At 33.5% G+C, this 23,270-nt stretch overlaps 1 protein-coding gene across 2 annotated transcripts in view; it reads left to right on the top strand.

Annotated features, from left to right (window-relative positions):
• LOC111056305 (protein spinster homolog 1) overlaps positions 1-23,270 on the top strand; it is a 94,681-nt gene that overhangs the window by 24,782 nt on the left and 46,629 nt on the right. The window contains exon 1 of one of the 2 annotated variants that reach the window (XM_039442718.1): positions 11,100-11,260. The exons of the other annotated variant lie outside the window; for it this stretch is intronic. The gene's annotated coding sequence lies outside the window, so the exon portion shown is untranslated. Of the gene's footprint in view, positions 1-11,099; positions 11,261-23,270 lie in introns of those variants that run through there. 2 annotated transcript variants of the gene reach the window in all.

Raw genomic sequence — 23,270 nt, 5'->3', positions numbered from 1 at the left:
AATTATTTGTTCATTTTCAAATTCACTGATTAAGTGCTTTCACTTTGTTTCTAGCTCGAGAGTTTTGGTTCCATTAAATTCGTTACTTCCTGTATTTTTAAAGGAATCTTATGTAGGCCTATAAGGTGTGTTTTATGAATATCATATTTCAATGTTATTCCATCGTTTTATTCTGTCTGGCTATTTCACAACAGCTGCTTTACAGCAGCACCTGCTTGTGAATATTAATGTAAATGCCAAGCAATCCGTGGTCACCAGGAAGATTATCTATATTAAAGCAACCTTTGTTCATAGTTGTACTTCAAGACCCGTAAAAATATGCTCTTCAAAGGTGCCTACAATGATGTGGATTATTACTATAGTGAGATTCACTACAAATTGTCAGCAATCATTGTATTTAACATTGATGCTTCCCAATCATCCAATGCTGACACTTTGAAATAGATATCTCTACTTTGATATGGTAGTTAGAATCACTTTAAATTGTCTGAACTAGTTGAATATAAAGCACTGGATTCAATTTAAATAATGCTGTCAGTTTAAAATGAAGACAGATATACAGAGTGTTCTAAAAAAATGTGCCCATAAGCCAGGGGGTGATCATCAAAAGAAGAAAAAAGTTACCAAGTTATAGAGAGTGGAAGATTCCGTCAGAATTTCTGTGCCTCTGCTGAAACAAAGCCCTACGGGTATTTGTTGACTGTTAATCAAGATTAACAATTTAGCGTACTTTATGTAGAATGAACTGAAGAATCGAATAAAACCGTTTCCAGACCTGTAGCTACAGTAATTTTTGAAATATGTGATGAAAAACGCGAAACTTGGTCCCGAAAAACAAGTTCCTTTAAGGTTTGAAGCAGATTTACTATGTTAAATGTACAATAAACACAATGTATTTTTTTACAGAACTTGTAGAAAATTTAATTTCGAAGAGAAAGATGTAGAGTAAGTCTATAAAAGACAAACGCAACCTTGAAAAAATAATCTTTAATTACATACAAAACGCATGAAAAATAGAGAGCTTAACAGATTTTGTCTACGCTACGAAGTACGCTAAATTGTACATCTCAATACCTAACAGCCAACAAATACCTGTAGGGCTTTGTTCAGTGGCGGTTCTAGACATAAAAAACTGGGTAGGCAAAACTTATCATACTGTAGGTCTATTCATAGACCAAGGGTAGGGCTACTTAAGTAATTCATGTAAAAAAGACGTCAAAGCATATATAGGTATTAAATGAAGATGTATTAATAAATATAAAAATTGTTAATACTCATATTTAATTGTTCAATTTGACACTATTTTGCTAATAGGCCAACCATAATTTTGCTGTTTTAATCATTCTTTCAAATAATATTTCAATTTGATAGGCTATTTATTTGGAATATCGAAGGAAATTTCTGAAATAAATACACATTTTAGTATTCATGAAATCAACGGTTTATTACACTTCAACATTATTTAGAACATAGAGTAATACATTTTATATTTACAACTGTAGTCTTCTTTGCCCAACATTGCTGAATGCCTCTAAGATTTTTTCAGGGTTCTTAATCAGCCTTTCACTTTCCTCTCGTTCAATAGATAAAATTGAAAGATTAGTTAGACGTTGTGTTGTCATTGTTGACCTGAGGTATGTTTTCCCCGTTCTAAGATATTATTGTAACGAATACAAGAGTTAGTAGAACTCGATGATATTGATTTCTAGATGGAAATTACTCAGATATTGCATTTATTCATACTAACATAAGTGTTTAGTATGAAATAACATTTCATACTAACTTATTAGTGTTCTCCGTACCACACCGTTATGATCTACCCCAGTGGTCATGTGTAAATGTGGAAGTACGTAAAACCAATGAACAGTTGAAAAACATAAGCAAACGCTTCTCAAACGTTGTTTTTACGGATTTCAGTTCACTGGGAGCAAGATTCCACACGACTCATGGTCTTCATCTTAACAGAATTGGTAAAATACATATTGTTGACATTATACTGAATACTGTAACTCGAATCAATGCCACTTTAGAGTCAACCAAAAACACTATTACATTAGGTCAAAAGGGAAATAACAAAAATTATTTTTTAGATGTATAGATTGTTCATCCATTGCTATTACGAGTAGTTCACCTAGTTGTAAGAAAAATGAAACTTCTGTTACTAATTGTAATGCACAATCTTTAAATAAGACCGTAGGTAATCAAACTAAAATAACTCGGTCCACTAATAATATCTGTATTAATCCCAGGACAATTAACTTACGTAAGCCTATTGAAATGTCTATTACCTCAGAATTCAATGTAGGATATCTAAATGTTCAAGGTATAAACAATAAACATGTAGTTTTGAATTTGGGAATAAAAACAATTGTCACACTCTTTGAGTGAGCATTGGTGCAAGGAAGAATATATAATTTATCATAAATTAGATGATTATGTTTTAGTCAGTAGTTATTGTAGAGAACAATTCATACATGGGGGAGTATCTATTTATGTCAGACCTGAGCTTGCACAAGAAAGTATTAGATTAGATTTGTATTGTCTCAACAGTGAAAAGAATTTTGAAGTAACAGGTATAGCTATTAATAAACTTAAGCTTATTGTAGTTTCTCTCTATAGATCGCCCTCAGGAAATCCTGCTCTTTTCTTACAGGGTCTTGATGAGGTTTTACATTTCTTCAGTAGACCCAGGTGGAAAAATTATCGCATTGTACTGGGAGGTGACCTTAATGCTGAGTTTAATGTACTACAAGATAAGGCAACAGTTCATGAGTTGAAAAATCTATTAAGACAGTTCAACTTTTATTGCACAAATTTAAGGCCCATTGGGGGATCTGCTTGCCTTGACAATATATTTACCAACATAGGCACACAATATATCTACACAGATGTAAAAGCATTCCATTTTTCTGACCATGATTGTGTTTTTCTGAGCCTATTGAATGTGGCCCAAGGGGATGACGTTGTCAGGACAGAAAATTGTTAGAGTCACAACTAACTCTCCTGAAGCCAAAGTGAAGAGGAAACCTTCCACCTGGTATACACCTCAGTTGTTAGAAATGAAAAACAAATTGTTATTGTATCATCACTTACATATAATAGACAAGACAAACTTATCTAGATTAGCGTATTGTAATGCTAGGACTGAGTATAAGAATGCTATAAATACAGCCAAGAAACAGTACAACTCAACTCAGATTGAGCTCTCCAGTAATAGATGTAAATCAGCCTGGAAAATGATCAATCAAGTTAAAAAAGAGAGTAGAAATGTTAGTATGGGTATTCCTCCAGATGCTTTTGATGAATTCTTTGTAGAATCAGTTGAAGAAGTGCATGATAAAATTGCTCAGCCAACCACTACTGCTGCCCAACTTATTGAAAGTTGCACTACAACAAGGAGGCCTGCCTTCGGTTTTTTTGAAGTAACTCCTAACATTATATTAGATATAGTTAATAGCTTTAAGTCATCTGACAGTGTAGACATCTACAATTATCTAGCAATATAATTAAAAAGGTCATAGACTGCATTGTTGAACCTCTAACTTACTGCATCGATAGTTGTATAACGGGAGGAGTGTTTCCATCTATACTCAAATTATCAAGAGTAGTACCAGTTTATAAAAAGGGACCAAAAGATTTTCCATCTAGTTTTCGCCCCATATCATTAGTTCCTATATTTTCAAAGATCTTTGAGTCAGTAATAAAAATCCAGATCTCAAATTACCTAAGTGAACAGCATATTTTAAGTGAAGCTCAGTTTGGTTTTATAAAAGGTAGATCTACCGCATCTGCAATAGATGCTCTGATTAAAAAAGTGTTGGATGCTTTTGAAACAGGTCAATTTGCTCAGACTACCTTTAGTGACCTCAGCAAGGCATTCGATTGAGTCGACCACACAATCCTGCTGAATAAACTTGGTCTCTACGGTATGAACAGTGTAAGCCTCATGTTAATTGAGTCATAATTATTTGACCGTAAGCAAATAGTCTATGTAGGTCATACTAAATCTAAGGTAAAAATGATCAAGTTTGGTGTTCCTCAGGGCTCTATCCTTGGACCTGTACTGTTCACCCTGATGATAAATAATATTCCATTATCAGTGACATCTCAGTCAATGCTTTACACAGATGATACCACTTTTTCAATTCAGACTCAGATTTTCAAAAACTCGCTTTTACGATGGAACATACTTTAAACCAAGCAAGCATATGGTTCAGAGCAAATGGTTTCCTATTGAATAATAATAAGACTCAACAAATGATTTTTAGCTCAAGAGAGATTCCAACAGTTAATAGCGTAAATAATGTCAAGTTTCTAGGTATATATATTGACGAAAAATTAATATGGAAGCCACATATTGAGTATGTAAATAGTAAATTGTCTAGGGTTATTTATTTGTTGAAGCAATTAAAAAATTATGTACCTGATAGCTGTGTAAGGTCAGCTTATTTTGCATTTTTTCAAAATATTCATTTATATGGCGTGTTGTTTTGGGATAACTGTAGCCATGTTAGCAGTGTGCTTTTACTTCAGAGAAAACCATCACAAGCTCAACTCTTGAGTTACATCATACATCTTTGAGATGTATGACTTGGAATTGTAGAGTGATAAAATGATATTAGCAGATGCGCGTAATAGTACTGAGCATTGTAGACCTTTGTTTATTAAGTTGAGAATCTTAACAATCATAAATCTTTATATATACACTGTTCTAATACATGTAAAAACAAAGGTAGAGAAAATTCCAAGACATACCATACATTCTTATGCAACAAGAAATAAGAATAGACAGAATATACCATTCCAAAGGCTTTCAAAGTCAATGAATAGCTACAATATTATAGGTCTGAAACTGTACAATAAGTTACCTCTAAGCTTAATAAATGAGTCTACAGATAGATTTAAAATGAAACTTTTCAACTCGTTGGTGTAAACACCAATGTATTCTATACAAGAGTTCTTGGATTCCAATATGATTATTGATGTTTGATTCCTTGATTGCTTAAAGCTTTTCTTTCTTGTTTTAACATTTTGACAGGGCCTTGTTTGTACTGTTGTTTGTATAGTGATGAATATTTGAATTCTTCTGGGTTTACTTTAGATGTAGTTATGTTCATGTGTTTATATACGTATATCGTATATACTTTCAATTACATTAACTTATAACCTTCTGACTTGTATAATGTTAGTATAGTTTTGACATTGTCTATTGCCAATGTTGCTTAATGACAATAAAAATGTATTTATTTATTTATTCAAATGCTGATGAATTAATAATTATTATCAAACAAAAATCTCAATAAAATGCTTTGAATCACCCCGAAGACTTCTACTACTGCAAATATTGACAACAGGGTTGACAGCTAGATGGAAATTCAAAATTTGGAGTAGTAGAAGTCATCGGGGTGATTTACAGCATTTAATTTGGATTTTCGTTCAATAATAATTATATTGATTGAGTTGAAAGGTTGAATTATCAAAATATACCTACGTCTCATGAAGTTTGAAAATCAAAATGTCTAGAAAGACAAGTTTTATTTCATGTGTCATTTAATTCTACTTTGAGTAAATAAAATAGATGAATGTTTATCTCTCAAAAAAATAGAACTACTACATCAATTCTTTTATTTTGGTAATATGTTATTGTTTAGTGCTTATTATTGGTTGAAATTGTTATGTTTTTTCAATTGTATTGTATCATTGTCATATCTATCATTGTATATTTAAGTACAGTATATGGAATTGTAGAGAACTTGTTCCTCGCACACAAGCTTTGCCCATGTGAGGAACCTTCTTCAAGTTTTGTATATGTATATTGTATATTTGTTTGTACTTTCTATATTTCTAAGAAGAAGAATAAAGATAATTTCAATTTCAATTTCAATTACAGAAAATATTAGATAAATTATAATTACATACAATAGTTAGGTTTTAGAAATTTCTTATAATGTGTCTTCTACATGTTTAGTGTTCTCTGTGTGGAAATTGACCTACTCCACTATGGCGTACTCACGTATAGCATACTTTACTAAGAATTTTTTACAAATTCCATTTTTATTGTTTGAAAAAACGTCAAAAGCAGAAAACCAAGCAAACCTTTCTCGCGCCGATACAATTTGATTACGTCATAAAAATTCCAGTGAAAAGTGTTATCGATTCGATGTAGATGGGGAAAATATTCATGAACAAAAGTTTTTTCCACTGGAGAAACGAAGGGGTAGACCAAGGATTAACTGGGAGGGTTATCTGGAGGGATTGGGTGGTGAGAGAGACAGGAGATATGAGAAGAATGGCAGAGGATAGGACAACGTGGAGGAGATGGACCGAGGCTGGTACCCCTACGCTTTAGGCAGAAGGGGGAAGATAAATAAGAAGAAGAAGTTATAGTAAAACAATTCAAATACTCCAAAGTGAGTAAAGTTGAACGAGTGAAATCGGTTGCTGTCAAGGAGATAAAATTTCTGAGTTTGCAAGTAAAAGTTCCAACAAAACTGACATGGCAGATGAAATGGACAGAAAATTTTCAGGCTCATCTGGATTTATGAAAGTTGAATCTTATCTTTCAAAGAACTCATCCGTTCCACTGGATGAAACAGGAAAACACGAGTAAAACAGAAAAATTATGGGATTGGCATAAGCCGGGAAAAATTACTCCTGCCGAGAAAATTTTTTAATAAGTATCATCCAGAAAAGACGGATCCTCAAAAGCAGATAATCAGTTCTCTTGAATTCATTAAAAAATAGCGTTACAATGATAATAACTCAACTTAATAGAGGAAGTTTAGCGCGAGCTCAATTACCGGTAGCACAGCAAAAGTTTTGCAAAAATTTATTATCGGCACGGAAACATTCAAGCTGAAAACTGTTTTAGATAGGTCTGGTCGGAATTTATTCATTGTTGAAGTAGCCGATGCTTCCATACAGAATTGGAAAATAATTGACAGACAAGTCAGGGTCCGCATCTATAAAAAAATACCTGAACAATAGAGTTTACATGAAAAGAATTGAGATTGAAGGAGATGGCACGCTGTACGCGATTGGGCGGGGTAATAGACGGAGCAAGCGCGATCACAGTTGAAGAAGGATGGAGAGATGTAGAACCGTGAGCTAAGAAGTGAAACAGGGCGAGTAAACAGGTAGAAAAAGAGAAAACACAGTAAGCCAATATAAGGAAGAGAGAAGGGAAAATATTGACTTGAAGAGCGAGAAGAATAATATGAAAAGGATAAGAAAGAGAGAAGGTTGTAATAAATTGGGAAAAAGAGGAATATGGAAAAGTTTCAATTGATGGAGAGGAAAACATATGAAGAGATGAATGTGATAGATTGGGGAAAAAAGAGAAATATGGTTTCAATAGATGAAGAGATGAAAGGAAAGATGAAGATGAGAGGGAAACTTATGAAGAAGATGAACGGAAACGTGAGAGATTAGAGTGGAAAACGGACAAAAATAATAATATTCAACTGAGAACGGGAATGAATTGGAAGAAGCTGGAATACGAAAAGAGGAGGAAGAAGAGTAAGGACTAGGCGAAAGAACAGATGTTGTAATAATAAATTGATTGAGTGCTTTATTTATGCTGATTACAATACATACTAGCTAATAATGATAAGAATATCGAGTTGCCGTTCTGGCTCAGGTCTAGTGTCAGAGGTAGAATAGAATAGAACTTTAATAACATAATTCAGATAATACAAAAATAGAAAATGAAAACTCATTCACAAAAAGACCTCGTTTGAAAAATAAATTCAAAATAACATAATACGTTCACTTTCGACAAAGTAAAAAAAAAGTTCTTCTGGTTTGGCCGAAGCCGTCAGCCGATGTCAGAGTTTTCAGGTCGGAAGTGATCAATTTCAGGGCCTCTGACATGACCTAACGACTAGCTTAAACATACACTCATATAAAATAGCTTACAATACAGCACAGTTCAAGATGAATTCACATAACTGGAATGATAATTATTTAACCGCACATCATATGAAAAAAATTTCAATTTAGAAATCACTAAAGATAACATTATTTTGTATCTACATAAATTGGTGGAGCTCTGAACATATCAATGTCTATTATTCACAAAGAATCCTTAGAATATACACCCTAGTAACTCTCTACCAAAACGTTACTTCAATTCATCCAACTAGGTTTCATTTACAAATAATTGAGGATTAATTTACAAATTAAATATGTTGTAGAAGTTTAAATAAAACATATGAGAAGTTAAAAACAAAACAAAAGATTATTGAAATAATATAATTATGAATGAAAATCAGAATAGACATTAATAAAATGAAAAAAGGTAGACAAATAATATAAATATTTACAATAAATTACAAGAGCTGGAGAGAATAATATTGATGAAATGAAAGGATACTGAGCTGAATTACAAGGGCTGAAGAGAGTGATATAAATGAAATGGAAGAATACTGAAAGGAGATTCATGATGAAACAGAACAAGACATGATTCAAATTCGAATTCTCGATTTTTCCAGTGTAAATAACACCACGTTATTCGATGGGATCAATGGAAAGTCGTTTTCCTGCATGGGCTATTGATATTGATTTTATCGGCGTGCGGAGATAGAGGCGAAGAGCCCACGCAAATCAAACTAACATGCTTCCAAACGCATGATAACACTTATAACCTAACCGTACACAGTGATTTTTCAGACCTGTTGCCCAGTTTTAATTTCAGGAAGGAAATTCAGCTGTAATAAACAAGTATAGGTATATACAAAAGAAATATACAGTAATGTTTTACTAGTAGTTCTGTGAACAGTAGACCTCACGCATTTTTCTCATCCAAAAGTATCTGATGTCACCTGTTCTAGTTGATTCAGTTGAATTACAATTCCCAGTTGAATCATAATTTACTCTTAAAAACTGTTATTTGTTTTCTCCAAAATCAAAAACTCACTAATGTTAATAAACTCAGTTCACGTTTGAATTTGTATCCCATATGATAATTTATCCAGTTCCGTGATCATCTTTCCATCTGATAGAAATATTTCTCAACTATTTTAAAATTATTTTTTTTCAATCAAGAATATTATAATTTCTTCAGCATTTTTAGTCCGTTTAATCATTTTTTATTCTATTTTCAATCACCTATTAAATTTGTTTTTCAAATGTGAGAATATTGATACTGATGGGCACGCATCATGAAAAATATTGAAACCCTACCAGACATCTGTGTAATGCATGCAATGAATAATTCACTTGTCAGCTGACTAGGTGATTATGAATAATTCTCTAGTCTGATTAATCCCATCTTCAAAGTAGATGATATATAAATAGTGATATCGAAGTATGGAGGAATTCCTTTCCTTTTCATATTATCCTTAAAATGCAAAATTACAAAAACCTTGTGTGTACATTGACGCGCAGTTGAAAAAGGAATATTCCTGCCAAATCTCATCGAATTCTATCAACGCGTTTGGCCGTAATCGCGTTACATACAGATAGACAAAAGAGAATCCGAGTTGAAACATAGACCTCACTACGTTCGATCAATTACTAATTTCTTAGTTACTGAAGGTTATTGTATAATATAATGAAAATGTACACTCGTTGAAGTTGTACACACTTAGGGCCGGTTTCCGAGCTCGGGATCTAGCTAAGTCCTAGACTTAGTCCTAGACTAAGTCCTAGACAGCTGGAGTCAGAAAATTGGCTTTCCAAAATGGACAAGAAGGTACTTGCCCACGGAACTCTACCACTAACTCTACTAATGGAAACCAGGCTTAAGTTTAAGAGATAAACTACCACACATTCAAAATAGGGTAACAGGACTAATAAATAACTTTGTAGTTTTAAATAGGGTTTCAAGTACCTAAGGAAGACTACTTATTAGAAAAATCCGGTGAAGTACACTCACACAACTTTCCTTGCTCATTCAACTGTAAGCCTCATTTTTGAGCGAGAATAATTTAGGGGAATAACATAATGACGATTGGCGGCTACATATTTGAAACTACGATCATGCTATTGAATATAATCGTTTTCAGAGTACATTTTCCTTTGTGTAAATTGTGAAATTCAATGATTTTGTAAAAGTAGTCAAAACAGCTGTTCTACATATGAAATATCTCGATTATGTGTTCTTTTGAATAAACTGCTCTACCCACCTACCTCATGCACGAGAAGGAGGTTACCAAGTACATTTCTCAAGGATGGGGTGGACCCCCTGTTAGTTTCCCAGAAAGGAGACTCATGCCAGTTCATAGAGCTTATTGATAACTATACAGAGTATGAATTTTTAAAAAAATCGGTCAAGTCATTTTTGAGAAAATCGTGATATTCTTATGATCGTGAAAATAGGAATGGAGTTATCGTGTTCACAGACATGCACACTTACACACATACACACACACAGACCAACACCCAAAAATCATGTTTTTGGACTCAGGGGACCTTGAAACGTATAGAAAACTTGAAATTAGGGTACCTTAATTTTTTTGGAAAGCAAAACTTTTCTTACCTATGATAATAGGGCAAGGAAAGTAAAAAGATGGTAAAGTATGAAGTTAGAGGAGAACATGAGAAGAGGAGTTGAGTGGAAAAAATGATGTCGCTGTGGAAGGGAATAATATGAAAACGTGAACAAAGAGAGAGGGGAAATGAAATGGAAATCGGGAAGATAGAGAAAGAGGGTGAATATGTGAGGAATTAGTAGATGATGCTTGATGAAAATGATGGTGATGACGATGATGATGATGAGGGTGAGATGATTGATGAAAAAAGTGCAGTGAGGAAGAGGACTGAAAATGCAAAGATAAACAAGAATATGGGAAGTGGATGATACACTTTTGTATTGGGAAATTTACAGATTGGTCAGGGAGTTCCTGGTATGAAAAAGTGCGTCAACAAAGCAGCTGGTAAAATTGAAAGATGAGTGGAAGAGGAGGAGGGGAAAGAGGAGGAAGAAGGGTATCGGCACTTGGCATAGAGAGCGGCCCCGCCTTGCAAAAACAATGTAACCGGTTTACTAGTAAACGAGTGACAAAGAGGTGCTAAGCGAAAGAAGAGAGAGGAAGAAAAACGGAGAAGAAGAAGAAGATGAAGAAGATGAAGAAGGATAGCAAAGCAAGAGCTGAGAGAGCGGAGGTTGCAGCTTCAGTTGTTATGTTGCTGTGGACAGTTGGACAGTAGCCTCTCTAGCTAGTTGCCACTTGCCAGTTGCCAGTCTGCTGGTTTGCCAGTTGCTAGCCCGCTAGTGCCAAGTGAGTGCAGAGTGATAGTCAACGGTAGACAGCGCCAGGTAATTTCCAGCCTCAACATCTTTAAATATAATTGATTTTATTCCTGTCTAATATCACTTCACCACAATTCACAAAAACGTACTACCTTCTTTAGTCTATTGATCCTATTACTGTAGGTTATTAATTCTTTTCAATTTTTCACCCCTTGTTCTCAGACTTTGTTATTCATTAACACTATGAAGATCCGAATTTTCGGATTTTCGTTTAATAGACTGATAATTATCCAATAATTAGAGCATTTGAACAGATGCAATTTCATTCTTTTCAATTTCAATTGAATTCTTTTAAATTTTTCACCCCTTGCAATGTTCTCAAACTTTGTTACTCATCAAATCTATGCAGATCCGAATTTTCGGATTTTCGTTTAGTAGACTAATAATTATTCATTAATTAACACTTGAGCAAATGCAATTTCTAATTTATTTCCATCTATGGAGATATTTTCAACTTCAAAGTCACAAGTCACCAATGAAATGAGTGTAATCCAGTAATCGTGGCATTGAAAAAACTAATTATTAAAATAAAATATCTACTTCATGAATCATATTTTCAATATCTCCTGATCAACTGTCAACCCACTTTAAATTCTTCAATTTTTCACCACCATTTTTTCTAGCTCATTTCTTCTCATCCCTTAACTCTAACCATATTTTCATATATATTTTCAATAATATCAAACCTATTCCTACCACTGAATTCTAAGATTTCCTCTAGCTTTTTACCTTAAATTTATAACATAAATTTGAATCTCAATTTCATTCAATTCACCTGTAATTACCTTCACTCAATATTCTGATTATTTGTAGTAGCATTTTTTGGATCAATAATTGTTATCCATGTATTTATTCTTGAAATATCTGATACGCCGCCAATTTTTTTATGTTTGATCATATTTCTTGTAGTCTACTGTATAAATTCACACCGGTTATTTCTTCTTTCAGTAGGCACATATTTAATGATTCTAGAAGCCTGTAGCTAATTTTAGCACACAAATTATTATTGGAATTTGTATCTTTTACTCCAATTCCCTGTAGAATCATTTGCTTTATTGGATTATGTTTTCATAGTATGAAATTTTCAATTAAGACCAACTAATTCATTCTTCTTAACATCTTACTAGAACTATAACTATTCATCTAACATCTATTACAATAACTATTCCATGATCCTACTGTCTTCAACTTTCTTCAATAATCGAATCACCAGCCTTATACTCTCATAAACATGAACACATAAACACAACTGCTGGGGAAAGAGCAGCTTAAGCCAAACCAACAGAGCAGTGTAAAGGTCAAGTTCACGTTCCCGTTCCACCGCTCAACTCAAAACGCTATTCGCTTTGAAAATTATAAGTTCTAAACTTTGAAGCACCAAACCCAGCTATCGATCAATTTTTTAATTTTTCAAATGTTTCTTTCAGAAGATGATATATTTTGTTAGTGTGCTGCTTTGTGCGGCTTATGGTGCCACGTGTATATAACTCTCTCTATCTAGCACACGCGCACTTCAATGTAACTAAAAATCGCGCTAACCATACAAAAATTTGAATATTTCAAACAATATACACAGTTTTCTGTTGTAGAGCTTAAAAGTGAAGGAAAAGAACGATACCAGACCAAATTAGCTCTGATATTCCTGTAATAAATAATATGAGTTTCTCGTAATAACACTTGTATAATTGTTGATACTTCAAATTAACTATGATTCAATGATTTATTTCAGTTAATAAAATAAATTTATTACATTTGGCTATGTTAGAAATACAAATGCAGTCAAAACAATACAGTACAATACATGTCTATACAATAGACACTACAAGAAAATACAAAACTTGCAATTCAAAATCGACTTCAAGCCGGCATCAATTCGAAACTAATGTGAACGGGCATTAATTGGGGGTTTCAACAATGATGATGCACAGTTTCCGTGTGAGATGGAAATAAACTTTTATGACAGCGTCCGCATATCAAACCAACCCTATAATAGGCAATTAGTTTCAGTGAAAAACTATTTGGTATTCATAATTGGGGAGGTATTCACATTGTGGTTATGCGGTCATAGTGAAAAGATGAACACAGGTAAATACTAATTCGGGATTATCGATTTATTCATTGAACGATAAAATTCCAATCTCAATTCAAATACAATCGTCACTATTAATTTATTGTTACGAGTGGGAGAGTGATGTGACTTGCTATTTATTTGCTTTTACTAAGTACAGAAGTTAAGATTATTATATCGTTGAGTAAATGACACACATTCAGAGAATATCAATGAGGGATGATCTAAGTCGAGCTCAGGGAAATTGATTCTTGTTTCCTATTGTATTGATAACATGGATAATTTGTTTATACATTCCATTAATATTATCACACATTAATCATAATTCCTTCATATCAAATATAATGGAGTGAAAAATATATCTCATGTAGATTATATTAATATGTGAATGAGTTTCCCAATATTGAAATTTATCTACCGTATTTGCTCGAATACCACGCGCACTTTTTTTCCTAAAAATCCAAAGCAAAATTTGTTGGTGTGCGTCATACGCGGGGTTTTCCAAATGGAGACACAATACCGGTATGAACAGTTTTCAACATGTTTACTATATACTATTGCGTGGATGTAGTTTATTTAGTAGTTTACTCTACTTCTAAATACTGTGATTCACATTTCATCACTCATTAATTGAATATTTTTTAGATGATTAATCATTAAATAATGAAGTTTTCATTAAAGCTTTGATATCACCTCATAAATTTTATATGAGATATATTTTTCACTACATAATATTTGATATAAAGGAATTGTGATTAATGTGCAGTAATATTAATTAAATGTTTAATCATATTATAAAATAATAGCTATTCGATAATCGGCACATTATGCAACCATTGATTATTATTTTATTCTTGAAATACAATATTCTTTTGATAAATATTGTCAATTGCCAGTTGATAGATATTCTAAATTGTTCTTAAGAACTCCAAAACTGAAACACTAAACACAATCACGCTTTTTGTTAACTAACTCACTGTAATATTACGAAAGAAAATAGTTAGTTGTGCTACTTTCACATCATGCGGGACTGGTGTATTTATATATATTAAAAAATAAAGTGTCCTCTCGTCATATTTCAGCTATTAAGCGGTGTTTGATAAATTGGAGACTGTTTAATCGCTGCATATCAACTAGTTGTCTCCGAAAGTTGCTTAACCAGTTCCACTGCAAATGTATTCATACTACAAGAAGAAAGTAATCCCAAGAAATTCTCGAGCTCCGCTGAATTTATTAATACTTGTGGATTGATCACCTGAGGGTAAATTAGTCTCTTACAGTAACACAGTAACACAGATATATTCAGAAATATTCTATCAAATCCTTTCATTGAAACTTATTAATATATAATACAGGCACAAATCGTATTCTATGACTTTATCATGATAAAAATAGTTGAGTAGCCAGCATTACATTTTTTTATCGAAAACCGTGCATGTGGTCCGCCAGAGAGGTATGAAATAGATTTTTCTATTATGGTGCCCACATGATCTTTAAGCTTGTGCGTGGGTAATGGGTGAATTGATGAGATGATCCATGCCTACCAGCAGGATTCGAACCCACGAACAGGTAGCGCTAGCAGACTGAAGGGTGCTACTCCTTGGTCACCTCGGCTAACCTGGCCGGCAATTGGGAGTTATTGGGAGAGCCTTCCCCTAGAAAATTTTGTAATCAACGAATAAAATTTTAGGATACATATTTTTTAAGGTGGGTAAAATAATCAACTAAATTCTATAGAAAACATTCATATTATATGAAATGTTTAAAACAGCACAATCACATATACGGCCACTCCGTCTTTCGGAGGAAACGATGAGCCGTCGGTCCCGTCTACCTAAAAAGTAGTCGTCATCTCTCATCATCATTTCTCTCACTCATTACCCACGCACAATCCTAAGAGCTTATGTGGGTATCACACTCAGTATTATTATAATCATTTATAAAACACGAAATAACTGTTTTTTCTCATCAACTAATAGTGGAGAATATTATTTACAGAGACGTGACAGTAGCCCCCCTATTTGACAACCTAGCACAGAATACAAACCTTTCAAATATAATAATAATAATTGTATCATTTCTGTTGAGTATATGGGAATTTGTAATAGTAGGCCAATATGGAAATTATTATTGGAAGAATTCTAGTGTGTGGAGCTCCATTTTTTTTACAATATGAAACATAGTATTGTTAGTAATAGTAGGTAGATACACTCTAGTACAGTTGATATCTGGTTATCTGAATACCAATATTATTAACAAGCGTTTACCTTTGACATTATTTTGTTCCATTCATATAACAATAGATATCCATTGATATTATATAATTATGTTATGTATTTCATAATTGTACGGTAAATACATTATTTATGATCATTAATTGCCTGTTAGTATTGATTTTGATATGAGGAACAAGAGAAGGCTACATATAATATATTGGAAGAGCTTGTAATATTGTCATTATACCAGAGAGAAGAGAATAGAAATTCAGTTCTATTCTCTGTGCACAATATTGAACCTACTACAACTGGATGTAATTATTAAATTTAGATAAAGCATAGTTCAATTCGGACATGATGAGGTTTGGGACCTATATGAATAGCATGTTGAAATTTGTCTTGTCGTCAGTGGATCACGGTGTACTAGATAGAGCATTTGCAAGGGGAAAACTTGTTATGCTTTGGTTGATGTTGATGATACATTGTTATTTGATAGCTGACAAGTGAGAACAGTTTTGGAGCTAGTAACCGTATCCACAATCTAATATTACATTCTATACTCTCTGATCCAAAATGGGTTTCGCTTTTATTGTGGGCAATGGACATGGAAGGGTCCCAGGTCGTCATAGCCTCAGTTCATCGAGTGTCTATTTTTACCATTTATTGATGTACTGAAACAAATAGGAAGTTGAGTCATCCAGTTCGTCTAGTCTCACGGCTTCGAGTTTTCGTTGCAGGCCGAAAGTCAGCTGCACCACTGCTAACTACCGTTGTAAACCTACCTTTCTCCGCTCCACATATCCCTCCAAGTTTGAAGATGTTTTCGTAATTCCACAATATTCAGGGATGATTAAGATTGTGCTAGGGAGAAATTATTATTTAGAGGTTAGGTTAGGGGCTAGGTAATTGCTTTCAGATGGCGATATGCTGGTGTAATTCAGATTTTTTGGATTATTTTAGAATTGAATATATAACATGATACCGTATCCACTGGACTTTGTGAAAGCAACTGGAACTCAAAGACGACGTAGTGAAGTTGCTGATTCTTGATCAACTGAGATCTTGTTAAAGTAGATATGTTACCCATGGACTGTGTAAGAGCAACGGGAACTTGACGAACTGAAAACTTTACGTACCGAAGTTGCCTATCCGGACTGATTCTTGATCAACTGAGAACTTGGTGAAGTAGATATGTCACCCAGGAACATATGTGGAGATTTTCATTGAGACAGAGTGAAAGCGTAGAAGAAGCGTAACCTAGCATAAGCTAACCAAACTATTGAGGATGTTTATTTCCGATTGGTATGCATAGTTCTAAATCTAAACAGAGATAAAACATTTGAACTAAGAAACTGTGAGATTCAACTCTTTAATGGAATCAATGGACAGCTTGGAATGTGAACAAACATTGGACATGTGAATAAACATACAAACGAATATTCTTTTCTTGGACTGTTTATTGGACTCATTTGGTTGGTCTTAATCAATTAAAGCAAAGTACTACAGTTTTTTCCAAGTTAATAGTTTTCATCAGTTGAGAACAAACGTTTAGTCGGAACTATTTCAATTCAAGATTCAATCAGATGGTTTCAATCCAAATTATTATGTCTCTATCAATTCCCTTCCCAAGAATTTTTAACTCTTACTGTATCAACAATCTACTGGTACCTATGTTTCGCCTATGATGTTTTCCCAAGAATTTTTCACACTAACTGTATCAACAATTCGGAATTGAAAACCAAAAGTTTCAAGTTGAAATAAAGAGCAATGAAAATTGACTCATGGCATGAGATTCCATGGTGAAATAAATTTCAGCGGAGTAATGCATTTATAACTGAACAAATAAAGTGGTCAATCAATACATATAAAAGGTTGGCCAGATTCAAAAGGTGTTTGTAATTTGTGAAATCAAAATTATTTGGGGAAATAAAAGTTTAGTGATCGATTGAACACGTTACACACACTGAGAGTAGCAAGTTTTGATTATGCTCTAAAGCAATCATAATATTTACAAGCGGGAACAACATAGAATAATGAATTGATACAGTCAGTGTACTGAACTGATGTATTGAAGCAGATTTTAATTAAATTTAGTACGGTGTTCCTAATGGATGTAGTTTCATTATGATTCGGGAGTGTTTGATGCTTGTCAACAAGTAGCCTACTCGATAAAATTAGAGAGAAACAATCTATTGGTACCCACGTTTTCCCTATGATGAAATTAATATAACTGAAGTGGTCAAATAGGAATGAGGAAGATCGGAATTATTGACTAGAAAACAGAAGTTTAATTTCAGTATGATTGACTGGGAAATACTGGTTACATTTGGAGTCAATATTATAGGCAGGCATCCTACAACAGAAGATTTCTCTGAATATAGTAATCCATTAACTAAAAACAAGGACACACAGTTCCCAATTCTGATCACCTTAATGGGATCTATAATTAGAGATTAACTCAAATTCAAATCATACGAACAACATCACAGTTGAACACTTCAATGAAACCTGTTTCATGGAACAAAACAAATTGAATGTTTCGAAACAAAGTAAATGGCAATTGGCAATATTGCAAGATGAAGATATACAGTGATGAATGTTCTCTCTCTTTTTCGCGTAAACAGTGTAGGCGATTTCACAATAGGAGTGCTTCTCGGATATCGATTGGAAGCGCAGCGCCTACATTCCACAAGTAGTAGCTTTATTTCATTTCACAACAAAGGTTTGAAAATACAAACGATTAGTCATTGTTGCTCATTTCCTTCAATCAAATGATGTATTTGCAATAATATTGATAAATTTATTTATAAAATTGTAAGTACATCAACGTACATTGACATACATACAAAATTATACATTCGCATATAATATTTTTGAATAGATTTGTACATCTCATTATATACTTATTTTTGAACATCTCTATGATAATAAAATCATAATTATCAGTGGTGCCAGGAGGGATGGGTTGTTTGAACGCAAACTGTGCCATTGAAATTCAGAGCCACCTCAAAAATCGAATCTTGTCTTGGGTGGTTAGGGTTTGGTTCCCAAAAAACATCAGGAGTGTTTAAGATCTCTACTGCTGACTTTTTCGGGTTTTCAATTTATGGAGGGTAGAAACTGATTTTTATGAATTTAGGTGATTGGTTCATGAGCTTGATGGGGGGGGGGTTCACCCCTGTAATTATGATAAACGATACAAAGAAAACTATGTCATTTTCAAACAGGTTCAATTATGTGAGTGTTTCAATTTTTCCAGCTCTATTGCAACCATACCTTGCTGGGTTGTTGGTTTTGTTGAAGTTTTCCACACAAAATAACATGATTTGAGATTTTTCTTTCGAAAATATTCTGACATATTTTTATGACCTTTCTGGGGGTTACTCATGACCGATATAGCCATAGCAGACAGTAGACTGAATTTGCGTTGTTTCAGACCACTAAGCTATGCAGGCTCACAAAATATAGAGCTTTAGGATGGCGAAGGGGTGAACGAATAAAATGAACATATCGAAAAAATAGACGCTCGTGTAAAATTCAACAACTGGTGAAGTCAGCCTTAATAAGGTAATAGGATTGATTTTGTGTTATAGAAATAGGAATTGCAGCAACAACATTGAATGAGGATTTACTGCCGCAAAATGTGTAAGCTTTCTGTTACATGGGTGGCTAGTTTCACAGTGTTGTATTAGTCTTGAACCTACGTCCAGAGTTCAACACCAAATTCAGCGACTCGAATTATTAGCGTAGGCAAATTCATTCGTGCGTATAGTTTTACAAGTTCATGTTTCAGTAACGTTATCTTAAATTTTATGTAAGAGGATTTGAGTGAGAACTCTGAACTCTGAATACTTTGGAGTAATCGCGTTGGTTTTCTTTCTGCAATGACCCATACAGATTTAAAAGATGCACGGTTTTTTCGTTTTGGATCGAAATTATTTTCTTTCTGCAATCGCCCACACAGATTTGAAAGATGCACGGTTTTTCGTTTTGAACCGAAATGATTCTTTTTTTTTGCAATAACCTACACCTTAGAAGAATAGAATAAAGAGTATAATATCATTTTTTCCTAGACCTAAAGATGACCGTGTGGAGAAGAGAAAAAAAATTCTAAATCCACTATTTCGTTTTGGATAGTATATCTAATACCTCCTACCTCCCAATCTCGATAGTTCACATTTAAAACAACCGTATCACTAAATAATCAGTAAATTGAATTAAATTCCTGAACGTATACAGCGAATTCTATAAGCTTTGAAGATGACAAAGTTAAATTCCCTCGTTGCTATTGATAATAATAAACGCTTTTTTGAAGTTCCATCTGCAAATTAGAGAACGAACCTCAAACTAAATTCCAAGGCTTTATTAGTAGTATGTTCAACTACAATGAAGACCTGAACTATTTCTACATTCACTTCCAATTATAACGATGGGCACGTTATTTTGTCGGTCCTGGCTGATAAGTAACAGTCGTGATGCCCATTGACGGATCAAATTATACAAACAGTCGAGCTGAAACTCCCGTACGAATATCTTTTTTCTATTATATTTCCTTTGCACGGATTATTTTGCTTAAAATAATGTATATTTCTATTTGATTCAGATAACAAAAACTGAAAATTATCATCGATCGTGATTAAAATTCATTTTATGAGCCTTCAATGCTCCTCAGTTGAATTAAGATTTGGGTTGATATTAATATTGAATTACCCCAAACTTTTCTCTTCATACTCTAATTTGTCTGATTCGAAAGATGAAAAATGATTGATTTGAAAGATTAATCTTTCATCAGACTCACAAATCTTCATAAATTTGGACATCGCTTGGATCGGAGAATTCGATTCTTTGATTAAAAAATTGAATAGCATTCTCTAAACGGACCTTTAACAGTTGGAAATCGTCAAAAATCATGGGAGTACAACTAGTTGTCATAATTATAGCGGACATGACCTTGCACTGGCTGGCGGAAATTGTTATGCCATTGTTGAACCTGCAGCCGGTAAAGCAAAGATTAGGCGGCACGCTAATCCTGCTAATTCTAATTCGTCATGCCCGGATTAATCTCTTCCTTATTAGCCGCGCCCTAATCATTCATTCACTCACACACTTTTGATACCTTTGGGCAAGCATGAAATAATACACTCAATTAGTGAAGTTCATTCATTGTTTCACTTACTCATTGATTTGTTCAGATTGAAGTTTCAAATCTGTGATTTATTCAAACTTCATTGATTAATCATTAAACTTCAATAATTAAACATCAATCATTAAACTTCAATCATTTAATCATTGAACTTTATTGATAGGCTACATGTCTTATTTTGAGATTGAAAATGCTTTGATTCATTCAAAATTCATTGATTGTTCATCGCTAATTTCGAAGTAATGGATATTTCGATCGATTTAGAATTGTGAATGATCATGGAGGTATCATACTAACACTTATAAAGTTCATTCTTTTGGACGCTAATTTCAAATTTATAAATGCTTGAATTTTTTTTCGATTTAAAGTATTGTGAAAAACATTGGCAGAAAACTTTGAAAGCCTTTAGGCGTATGGCACACTTGGCCACCACGAACGCTCAAACCGAAACGTGAGTCTGGAGACAAAATATTTAGAACACTTCACCAACATTGCCACTAAAACTGTCACAAAGCGGAGCAAAATCTGTATTATTTATTCATACAATATGACAATTTGCACTGAGTCTAACAAGACTCATAGTGGTACAGAACAAAATAGCACTGTACATGAATAAACTAATAAAACTATTAATAAGTATTACAATCAGTATCTGTAACTGTCATATTGAGGAATTATTCGTGGCCCAAAAACTAATAATTAAAATTATTCTTAACAGACTTAGATTGTACCCTACCGAGATGATTTTTAGTGACTTTAAGGTAATGACAATACGACAATTATATATTAAAACCGTGATTGAATACTTGATAAAATATAAATCCCTTTTTCCTCCCACTTTGAATTCAATTGTAAATAATTACCATTTAAGGCCCACTGCAAATAGATATGTCACATATCACACCAATATTGAATCAGTTGATCTATATAGGCACTAAAAGAATAAACCTTATTCCGGACCACTTCCTTATAGACTCTAAGATTAGTAGAAAAACTAAACTAGAAATAAAAACCTGGACATACTGTAACTTTTTCTTCCATATCGACGTATGAATATCGATATTTCTGCTCGAACTACTGTTTGCAAGACCATTTCTTTCAGATACATTTGTTGAAAGTAGACTCGCTTACAGTTTTTGCACATTTTTTTCTCTTTTTTCCTACTATCTTCTCCAATACTTCCCTTTTTCTTCTCCTCTCCACCCCTTCTTTCCTCAATTTTATACCCTCTACCTGCCTATTACATGGGGAACCATAGTTGGCTAGGTATTTTTCCTCCTTTCTTCCTTTCTTTTCAGCACACCCCGCCATGAAGCCTGTTTTTGTATTTCATTGGAAATTTATTTTTGATTGTGATTTTCTTGTGTTTTGATTTCTTTTATGTATATTGTATTGTGTTGATTGGAATAAAAATTGATTGATTGTATGATCATAAAATAAAAATTACATTTCAATGAATCAAAGATCACTAATATGATGCTGGTGGACAAATGTTTGCGATTTTGAAAGCGTAGAGCGAGGCGCTCATTTCAGCAAGCAGTTTTAGTGCACGTCTACACGAGAATAATTACTCATATGCGCATGCAGCTCAAGATGCTTTGCATGTGTGGTCGTAGTCTGCTAGCAACAATCAACCAACAAGACGCAACTAGTAACTCTGCTTCTCAATCCGATTTTCCATTCACTCGCACCCAATATGGGATCAATATGTCGAAAGGCAGTGCAGCAGGCAGCATAGGTCGCTCATATTACCCAAGTCACTCAAATGCTTGCTTGATATATTCTCTCTCTCTTCTTGATCAAACTTGTCATAAATTTATTGAAAGACTAGCAGGTAACCCGTGCTCCGCAAGGATCTAATTAGAAGCATGACAAACTGAAAACTTGATCTTGGAGAGCTGAAAATAGGCCTATAACCATCCTCGGTAAATTGAGAATCTATATGCAAATATTTCAAGTTAAAAAGTCCAGTAGTTCGGACGTAATGATGCGTCATACGTGAAATTCCTATCCCGTACATGTATAAGCCAGTTCTTTCCTTTTTTATATAGATAAATTTCGGAAATGAAAAAATCATCAATCGAATTGTTGTCAGAAAAGCGAAAATGCCCGAAAAAGCTTCATTCAACATCGAATTTGTCCAATTTGTTGAGAAATACAGAAGCTTTTACTACAATGATGTAGTATGATAGGAAAGACAATTAATAGTAAACAAGATGCTATGGGAAAAGTTTCGAGTGATATTGCAAATTTGTGTATGAATATGATTATGAGTAGTACTGCAAATAAAATTATACCATCAGCTAAAAAAAAATATGAAAATTTTAAATTTATCCAACGATCTCGATTATACAGTTCAAAGATTTTTTCATAGTGAAACATTTCTATTTATTGATTGATTATGAGAGGGTGTATTTCTTTTTCTCTAAATTTTTTTCTGTAATTTATATCGCCTTTGATTTCCATAAATTTTTGGATGACATTTTTAATTGAGACAGCTGACTTTTTCCAATGTAACAATGATCTTTGAAAAAATCATGAACATATAGCTAGTGTTACCGCATACTGATTTCAACATGCTGCATGCTG

Source organism: Nilaparvata lugens, chromosome X (genome assembly GCF_014356525.2).
Source record: "Nilaparvata lugens isolate BPH chromosome X, ASM1435652v1, whole genome shotgun sequence".
Taxonomy (NCBI): domain Eukaryota; kingdom Metazoa; phylum Arthropoda; class Insecta; order Hemiptera; family Delphacidae; genus Nilaparvata; species Nilaparvata lugens.
The sequence above is the reverse complement of the archived record's forward strand: the minus strand, read 5'-3'. Positions and strand labels throughout refer to the sequence as shown.